This window comes from Mandrillus leucophaeus, unplaced genomic scaffold, assembly GCF_000951045.1.
Source record: "Mandrillus leucophaeus isolate KB7577 unplaced genomic scaffold, Mleu.le_1.0 Scaffold413, whole genome shotgun sequence".
Lineage (NCBI taxonomy): Eukaryota > Metazoa > Chordata > Mammalia > Primates > Cercopithecidae > Mandrillus > Mandrillus leucophaeus.
This window is the reverse complement of record NW_012104399.1, coordinates 170,785-181,179: the sequence shown is the minus strand read 5'-3', so window position 1 is coordinate 181,179 and position 10,395 is coordinate 170,785. Positions and strand designations below refer to the sequence as shown.

The following is a 10,395-nucleotide window of genomic DNA, read 5'->3' as shown; positions in this document are numbered from 1 at the left end:
AGACAAAAATTATATTTTGTGCCTAAATAAGTACTGGTTAGCAAATAGTGTCCCTTTGTGTAAAACAGTATTCTAAATTCTCAGAAATGGAGCCCTAAAACTAGCACTGGTCTTGCAAATCAAGTTCTGTAGCTTAGTTTGTGAAAGGTTCCCTTTTGGCTTACGGCTTAACTGGCTCCACCCAGCTGCTGAAATGTGATACAAGTTGTAACAAAACCGGAAGTTGGTTAGGCTGCCTTCGCTTCTCAAGGTGAGTGTCACGTCTTTTTCCTTAAATTCAGAGCTCTTTGCAAAGCGTTAAAAATCAAATCCAGTTTAGCTACAGACTGGAGAGCCAGCGCCTGTGCTGACCAGGGCAGTCGGCCAGACAGAACGGGTGCTCTATTCCCAAACTATGTTCTGGAGCTTGAATTGAGCTAATGAGTGTTCACTAAGGAGTTAGGTTATTATATCCCGTGACTTTGACTAACAAGGTTTAATTCCAAGAAATGGGTGGTTATAAGTAGAGAAGTGTTTGGGATCCTGAAAATCATCGACTTTATTCTTGTAGGAGTTTTTTGTTTTTAATTTTAAATTTAAAACTATGGGAACTCTGTTTCATATTTAAAGCTAATGGCATGGTTACCTATATCAGGGTTACTTAGAGCCTTATTTGGTTTTTAAAGTGTCTTTTAATCTAGAACTTTTAGTCCCCTTACCCCCCAACTCCCTAACCCTGGAGCGTCGTTAAAATTTCAGAAAGACTCCAGGGTGGCAAGGAGTTATGGCTGCACTTACGTTTGTGTGTGCTTGTCTTGCTGCCCTAAAGGGGAAAGGGGATTTTTCAAATTGTAAATGTGTTATTAGGAATATTTCTTAATATAGCTAAACTTTTCAGTTCAGATATTTTCATTTGCTTCTGCATTTTAATTTTATTTATTTATTTATTTGTTTATTTTTGAGACGGAGTCTCGCTCTGTCGCCCAGGCTGGAGTGCAGTGGCGCTATCTCGGCTCACTGCAAGCTCCGTCTCCCGGGTTCACGCCATTCTTCTGCCTCAGTTTCCCGAGTAGCTGGGATTACAGGCGCCCGCCACCACGCCCGGCTAATTTTTTGTATTTTTAGTAGAGACGGGGCTTCACTGTGTTAGCCAGGATGGTCTCAATCTCCTGATCTCGTGATCCGCCCGGCTCGGCCTCCCAAAGTGCTGGGATTACAGGCGTGAGCCACCGCGCCCGCCCTATTTATTTATTTAGTTTTTAGACGGAGTGTTGCTCTTGTTGCCCAGGCTGGAGTGTAACGGCGGGATTTCGGCTCACTGCAACCTCTGCCTCCCTGGTTCAAGCAATTCTCCTGCCTCAGCCTCCTGAGTAGCTGGGATTACAGGCAGGCGCCTCCACACCCGGCTAATTTTGTGTTTTTAGTAGAGAGGGGGTTTCTCCATGTTGGTCAGTCTGGTTTTGAATTCCCAAGGTCAAGTCATCCTTCCGCCTCGGCCTGCCAAAGTGCTGGGATTACAGGCGTGAGCCACCGCGCCCAGCCACTTCTGTGTTTTTAAAAAAGTGGTAAGATTTGAGTATTATACTGGGATAGAACTGAAGTGGGGGGCTAAATTTGATCTATCAGCTTATTGAAAACAAAGACCTTTTAAAAGATGGTTTTGTTAGGTTGGAGAAGTGAGTTTTAATTCGTCATTTAGTTAGCCAGCATGTTGATTTTTTTTGGTGAAGTGTACTCTCTGTTTCACACCTGTCTGCTTTTTTAATGTCGGATTTTCTCAAAATTCACGTAACAATCACATTGTATGAGTACTGTTTTGAAGGTTGTCTGCTAGTCAGAATGAATGGAGATCAATGTGTAGGACACCTTTACTGATATCCAGAGGTTTACCACAAGACAAGTCACCCAATGTGGCAGAAAAACATGATAAAATTTATTAGGAAAAACTAACGCTTTTGGGGTTAACGGTTATTTTAGGTTGGTGGAATTAGGCAAGATTCCAAGAAAGGAAGACAATTTTATATGGGAGACTTTGTTAATGGTGGTCATTGTGCTAGATATTTTGGAGATAGTATTTTATTTAATCCTCATGCAAGCCGTTGATATTGGTGGCATTGTCTCTAACAAGTGAGAAAACTAAGACTCAGTAAGGTTAAATAATTTGTCCAGGGTCACTATGGTGGTGCCTACTGGATTACATCAATGGACAGATTCAAACCTAGGTCTGTGATATTTCAAAGTCCATACACTTCATTGTATCATAGGACAGTAGTTGATGACATTTTAAATGGATCTTGAAAGAGGAGTAAAGGTCTTCTTTATCAAAACAAACAAAAATAGTAAAAATAACATAGAATGTTTGAAAATAGAAAAAAGAAAAAAATCTAACCACCTTCCAATCAGTTTCTGTACGGTCTTTACATATACATACTTTGTAGTGTTATTTAAAATTATAAAACACTATATCCTTTAAAAAAATGCACATTATAAAGTAGATTAAAGAAAGGAAGTCCACTCCTCTTCCCATCCTGAAAACACATACCTTCCTAAGCAGTAAACACTGTTGAGAACAATTGGAAGCATGTATAAAGGTTTTTTTTTCTTTTCCTTTTAAGTTATGTATATTTTGGTACATTCCATATCATTTTGCAGTTTTCTTGTTTTGATTCCTCAGTGGAGCACGAGCATGTATCTTCTTAAGAACATGCAGATTCATGTCTTGGGATTTTTGTGAAATGAGTTCATACTTGAAAAGTACTTAAAACAATGCCTACCTCCTAGAATGCACTCAATAATTATTAGCTGATGTATTTGTTATCTTTTTACTCTATTTCATTCTTGTTAATGGTTAGCAAGTATTATATAATTTGGGTATAGTGTAGTTTATTTTTGTAACCACTTAAATTATCCAACATTTTTGCTACTGGAAATTATCCTTGCATAACTGTATGGATTTTCCTGTAAGATGCATTTCTTTTTTTTTTTTTTTTGAGACAGCGTTTCACTCTTGTTGCCTAGGCTGGGGTGCAATGGTGCCATCTTGGCTCACCTCAACCTCCGCCTCCTGGGTTCAAGCGATTCTCCTGCCTCAGCCTCTTGAGTAGCTGGGATTACAGGTATGCACCCCCAAGCCCGGCTACTTTTGTATATTTAGTAGAGATGGGGATTCTCCACATTGGTCAGGCTGGTCTCGAACTTCCAACCTTAGGTGATCCGCCCCCGCCTCGGCTTCCCAAAGTGCTGGGATTACAGGCGGCAGCCACGGCGCCCAGCCTGTAAGATACATTTCTAGAAATGAAATTTCCAGGTCAGAGGATAAACATTTTTAATTTACTAAGATATTGTTAACATCTAAAACTGTGACAGTTTACCATTGTCCCTGTGTATGAGAGTGCTCGTTTCTTCACATCCTTGCTTATATCAGATATTATTACTCTTTTGCGTATTATGTGAAATAATGGAGAATACACAATTCTACCTAGTTTGGCATAGTGTACAGAGATTTTTGTATCTTATTTTTCAGTGTAACCTTTATTTTTACATGGACAGGAATTTGGCCAAATTCCTGTCCATATAAAAATAAATGTCCCATTTAGCGGAAAAATAGGGGTCCCATTTAGAAGGCAAAACTTCAGGAGAAACAAGAGAAGCTTATTTCTGGAATAGCAGACGGCACATTGTTATTACAGTATAGGGAAAAAAATCCTTGAAATTTGGGTTGTGCAGAAAAGTATAAAACATTAAGTGTCGAGTGCCTTTGCTCCTTAATCTAATAATTCTTGGGAAGCCACCGAGTGTTTTGTGGGGAGAGGAGAGATATAATGAGAATTGTACCTTAGGAAAATAATCCTGTGTTAAGGAGATACAGAAACAGGGAGACCAGTTGAAAATGTTTTATTAATCTGGGTGAAGGTAAGGAAGTCTTCATGCTTGGAGGTGGTGGCAGAAAGGAAAACAGTAGACAAATGTAATAGAATGGAAAGTAGAAGAGAGTTGCAAGAGGGATAGGTAGAGTGCAGAATTGGTGGAGGTAGAATCTGCAGAGCTTGGGTGCAAGTTGGGGACCAAAAGAGTGTTTGGAATCCAATCCTGAGAGTTCAGGGTTTGAAATCCTGCTGATGAGAAATGTGTTGACAGACCACCATCAGATTAGGAAAGTGAGGTTCAAGAACTAGTCTGGAGGAAAAAACGAATTTCACTTCAGACAAATTAAGTTTTTCGTCATCTAAACAGAAGTCCATACCCAGTTGGAAATCTGTGTCACAGCATTGTAGAGCTGTGGGGTGGAGCAATTGAAAGATTTAAGAAATACTATCCTAGAGGTTATAATTGAGGCTGTGGAAGTGATGATCCTACAGAGAAATAGGGCAAAAAAGAGAAAAAAAAAAAAAAGAAAAAAAAGAAAAAAAAAAGCCGAGTGAAAAAGTCTTGGAGAAGGATATCTTCATGAAAGAGACGTAAAAGAGGAACCAGACTTCATTAAAATATTTTTACAATGACTATTTCTGACATTTGATTTCTGTTCTAGTTAGACTTCTTTACTGCCTCCAAAAAATGTGGCAGAAAAACGTGATAAACTTTATTAGGAAAAACTGACGCTTATGGAGTTTCTGCGGAGAGAGCAGTCCCACCAAAAGTCCATTCTCACTTTTTTCTTTCTACCTTTGATTCTCCCATTGCTCCAATTGAAATCATGCTTATTCAGAATCCCTCTTTCTCCATAATGCCTTATTTACTTACCATGTCAGCCTTAAGGGTCTGATTTGAAGCTATGGATAGTTTGGTGATCAAAACCTCACAAAGTAGGCCAGAGGCCATACTTTTCACCTCTCATTTTCTATAACTCCTATTTTACATATGGGGACAATAATACCTCCCATAGCTCCCTAGGTTGTTGTGAGGAATGCATACTAAGTCCTTGACATGATGTCTAATATGTTGTAAGCCCTTAGTAATTGTTAGCTCTTCTACTATTATTTCTTCCATACCTCTGAATTACTATAATGAAATGCAGTTTTAAAATTTCTGTCCCAGTGTGATCATAGGCATTATTTATTTTTATAAGCTCTGTGAGCTTCAGTTTCCATACCAGTAAAAAACAACAACAACAACAAAAACAACAAAAACCCTTGTATGTTTCTTCCAAGGATTAGCATTCATACATGTAAAACAGGACTGTAATGACTGGAATAGAGCAGGCACTTAATAAATAATAACATTATTAAATTATAGGTTAATAGTATTTGCTATTGTTTTATCTCTTAGTTTTGGGTCTTTAGAGAAGGGGCCATTCCACTTAGCTCTGAATTTTATTTTAAGGAAAGAATTATTGTGAGGGCTACATGGAGTGATTCAAATGAAACCTCTATATCATGTAATAAGATATTTGTTTCCAATCATGTTTCCAGAAAATTAATAAAGAAAATGGAAAAATTGGTCAGGTGAGGTGGCTTACGTCTGTAATCCTAAGACTTTGGGAGGCCAAGCGGGAGGATTGCTTGAGCTCAGGAGATCAAGACCAGCCTGGGTGACATAGTGAGACCCTGTCTCTACAAAAAAATTTAAAAATTAGCTGGGCATGGTGGTATGCACCTGTGGTCCCAGCTACTCGGGAGGGTGAGGTGGGAGGATTGCTTGAGTCTGATACGTGGAGGTTGTAGTGAGCTGAGAGATCGCACCACTGCTCTCTATCCTGGGTGTCAGAGTGAGATGAGACCCTCCCCCCACCCCCCCAAAACAAAATTAAAAAGAAAATTGAAAGATTACTTGCTGATGGTGCTGTGATTAGAGAAACTAGGATTAGATTGTAGAGTTTCAAATTACTTTTTTTTCGAGTGTTTTTTTCTTCCTTTCCCCTTACTTTGTCTTGCTTTCACTCAAACTCTAAAATATTTTTCAGAAGTCTTTCCTACTGACCAGGCATGGTGGCTCATTCCTATAATCCCAGCACTTTGGGAGGCCGAGGAGGTGTATCACTTGAGGTCAGGAGTTCAAGACCACCCTGGCCAACATGGTGAAACCCCGTCTCTACTAAAAATACAAAAATTAGCTGGGCATGGTGGCAGGTGCCTGTAATTAATCCCAGCTACTTGGGAGGCTGAGGCAGGAGAATTGCTTGAACCTGGGAGGCGGAGGTTGCAGTGATCTGAGATCACACCACCGTACTACAACCTGGGTGACAGAGTGAGACTTCGTCCCCCCCCCCAAAAAAAAAAAGAAAAAAGAAAAGAAGTCTTTCCTACCATCTTAAGTTGTCAGATCTGACAGATCTTAAACTGGTATTGAATGTGCCACTTTTATGCCCTTTGTCTTTTAGAACCTTCTCTGAAAATGTCATAACGCTGATTGTTAATTAAAAAAATCATTTTTTCTTCACTTCCTTCTGTGAAAATGGAGTCTGAAACATTTTTATCTGGGGAAGTGGAAATACTTGACCTATTTTTCAATTTCCCTATAATTTGAGATTCAGCTATCAATAAAGTCATCTTAGTTTTTAGTGTAGAAGTTTTCTATGTAGGTAAAATTAAATTACTAGAAAGAAAAGGAGCATATTTTCTGAAATATTTTACGTTTGAACAAATCAAATACAGATGCAAGAAACATGCAAAAATCTCAGTTTATCTAAGCCCAGTAGTGTTCAGAAAAAATTAGTACATATTGAGGAGATGGAAAGTTAATAGTGATGTTATAAATAGTGGCAATTACCACTTATTCACAACTTATGCTTTCAGGCATCTATGGATTTTTACATTCATTCTTTCTGGAGCTTTATTTCTGTGAAATAAATCTCTACATTGCTATTCAGTCTCTTATAAAGCAGATTTAACATTCTGAATTAGGTAGGTGAACTTAGATTTCAACCTTTGTCCCAATAGCTCCCCACTCACGTTGTTTGTCCCTGTGAAACATGGATCCTTGCTGGATCTGTTTACTTTTCACCTTCTCTCTAAACAGGGAACAGTGATGAAGAGTGAAAAGAACATGGCTATTGCAGTTAGATTTTGGTTCAAATCCTAAGTATGCGTGATTTAGGGTATATTCCTTAACCTCAGTTTCCTCATCTCTAATATGAAGAGAAATCTGCTGCTTATAAGGATTCCATCAGACGTGGTCTCTAACTGCCAGGTCATCACAGAGTGTTCATTTCTTTTTCTCTTTTTCTATGTCTCCTTTCCTTCAACTCCATGATAAAACTACAATCCTTTTCTTTCCCTTTGTCCCAAAAATTTTATTGCTGTCTGTATATATCTTGTGCTTAGTCTTAACTTGCTGACTCTGTCAATCTCCTTATCCTTCTGTGGTTTTACCTATTTTTCTAAAAGTCTTCCTACCTAACTCTGCAACTCAACAGGTAAACACCTATTTCCACGTCTATCCTCAGTCTAGGTTTTTAGTGACAGTGCTAAGCTCACCAGGTTTGCCCCAAATCCTAGATGAAATGCTGAGCTAACAAATTTACACTGTCCCCAGATTATTGGGGGAACCCACCCCCAATATTTCAACATAGGTTCTTTCTATTTTCCATAAGTGTCGGCCGGCTGAGAAATAAAGAGAGACAGTATAAAGAGAAGAATTTTACAGCTTGACTGCTGGGGGTGACATCACCTATCTGTAGGACTGTGATGCCCGCCTGAGTCTCAAAACCAGCAAGTTTTCATTAAGCGTTTCAAAATGGGAGGGGGTGTAAGAACAGGGAGTAGGTACAAAGATCACATGCTTCAAAGGACAAAAAGCAGAACTACTAATAAGGGTCTAACAAAGATCACATGCTTCTGAGGGAACAGGACAAAAGGCAAAAGCAGAACTGCTGATAAGGATCTATGTTCAGCAGTGCACGTATTGTCTTGATAAACATCTTAAACAACAGAAAACAGGGTTCAAGAGCAGAGAACTGGTCTGACCACAAATTTACCAGGGTGGAGTTTTTCCCCACCCTAGTAAGCCTGAGGGTACTGCAGGAGACCAGGGCGTATCACAGTCCTTATCTCAACCACATAAAACAGACATTCCCAGAGTGGCCGTTTATAGACCTCCCCCCAGGAATGTATTCCTTTCCCAGGGTATTAATATTAATATTCCTTGCTAGGATAAGAATTTAGCTATATTTTCCCTACTTGCACTTCCGTTTATAGGCTCTCTGCAAGAAGAAAAATCTGGCTCTTTTTGCCTGACTCCACAGGCAGTCAGACTTTATGTTGTCTTCCCTTGTTCCATAAAAATCACTGTTATTCTGTTCTTTTTCAAGATGCACTGATTTCATATTGTTCAAATGCACATGTTTTACAATCAATTTGTACAGTTAACACAATTATCACAGTGGTCCTGAGGTGACATACATCCTCAGCTTATGAAGATAACAGGATTAAGAGATTAAAGACAGGTGTAAGAAATTGTAAAAGTATTATTTGGGAACTGATAAATGTCCATATTAAAATGAAATCTTCACAATTTGTGTTCCTCTGCCATGGCCCCAGCTGGTCCCTGCATTTGGGGTCCCTGGCTTCCTGCAACATCAGATTAGTTTCTAACTCAGTTTGGAATTTCAAGTTCATTTTCTAATAGAAGCAATATGTGAAAGAAAAACAAAAACTTGACCTCAGTTCATTATGCTAAGAGGAAGAAATTAAGCTGAAAGCTGAGTCATGCAAGCAACTGCCTTTCCTTTTGTTTCAAAGCAGAGAGCTACAGATAAAAGGTTAGATATCTCCACAGGTAGCTACCTTATCTTACGTAAAGTGCCAGCTTACTGAGCATAAGCCAATACATACTTGACTATTCTCCTACCTGCTCATTTTGTCTTGGAACATGTGAATGACAAGTTCCTCTTTTCCCTCCAGCCCACTTTTCCCCTTTAGATGTTGAAGTCCTCAAAGTCATCTTGGGAGAAAGGCACAGACAATAGACTGTTTCTGTGATTCTGTGTTTTTTTTTTTTTTTTTTCCCCAGGCATTGTCCTTAGCCTGGCAAAATAAATTTCTAAGTTGATTAAAACCTGTCATAGATACTTTTTGGTTTCTAAATATTATAAATGGCGGTTCTGTTTTCAGGCCAAAAGCCTAGAAATAAAAGCATGTTTAAGACATAAATTAATTAAAATGTATTGCACTTGTGCCAAAATAAAAGAAAATAATGCCATTGTAATTCTCATAATAAAATAAAATGAAAACAATATTTAGTTGGAAGTGGCTGTTTACCTTAAACGTTGTAAAATGTACTTGATGGAAGAAAGAAACAAGAATGCAACCAATGGAAATTCTGAAAGGAGCTTCCAAGTGACTTAAGGATTGCTGCGTTTTTATATTATGTGTAGTTAAACAACAACCTTTATCATACAGAAGATTACTGTGAGAATGCTAATATATGAGCCATATTTATACTTTTTGTTCAGGCTCACAAGTGGAATGAAGTGAGAATAAGGCATTTTCCTTTGGATAAATCCAGCTCCTATCTCCAAAAATTTTCCCTGTTGCTTAGCCTGTTTGTTCCTTTGATTCTGAGAACTTTTCTTTTTTACTGAAATTCTTGATACTCCTAATTTAGAATTTGATTGAAGGCTGAAACTTAATGGTCTATGCATGCCATAAAGTAATGTTCATCAGACTGCAGGTTAAGATCCATTGATGAAATAATGCAGTAGGGTGTAACCAGCATAAAACAAAAAAGGAAGAAATAGGAAACATATACATCTACAACATGTAGTAAAGCTAAATAATGTTTCATGAAATGTTTGTTGGGCTATAATGTAAAAATATTTCTTACTTTGGATGTAGTAAACAAAAATTAAAACCACTATATATTGCAAAAAAAAAAAAAAAAGGCACCCTTTTCCAAATTATGTAGATATTTTATAGTGAATTATTTTGGCTAAGTTTTTGCTTTTTTGCATCTCATTCTTCATAATTAAGAATTCCTTGCTGCTTCATACCTATGCATTAATTAAGACTCAGTACTTGCTTCACTCATATCTTAGGTAATGTAGGGTGGGTGTAACTGGGCTGAGTTCCCACAGTTTTTTTTGTATGCATGTCAACTTTTGAACTCCTTTGATGCTTTAATTTAAAATAAATGACTAACAAGAGCTAGAACTTGAATGCAATATAACTAGACATGATTCACTATTTGCTAGCTTAATCATCTGACATGGTTTTAAAATATTGTTTTCCTCCTTTTTTCTTATTCTCACATGTTCTTAGAGTTGCACAATACTAAGACGTTTAATGACCAATTTATTTTAAAAAGTCTTTTGTTAACACATACTACTTTTTCCAATGACTTTCTTACATCTAAATATTTTTGATTGAATTCTAGTTTTGTCTGAATTTTTACTTAGTAATAAATATATTCTCTTGATTAACATCACTTGCTTCTGTGGCCCACAATCAAATAATAATTACATTTTCTTTTTTTTTTTTTTTT

The 10,395-nt window shown here is 37.7% G+C and overlaps 1 protein-coding gene across 1 annotated transcript in view; it reads left to right on the top strand.

Moving 5' to 3' along the window:
* The first annotated feature begins 232 nt into the window (after positions 1-232).
* Positions 233-10,395, top strand: part of FRRS1 (ferric-chelate reductase 1) — a 58,943-nt gene continuing 48,780 nt past the window's right edge. The window contains exon 1 of the mRNA XM_011992518.1: positions 233-250. The gene's annotated coding sequence lies outside the window, so the exon portion shown is untranslated. The remainder of the gene's footprint in view (positions 251-10,395) is intronic.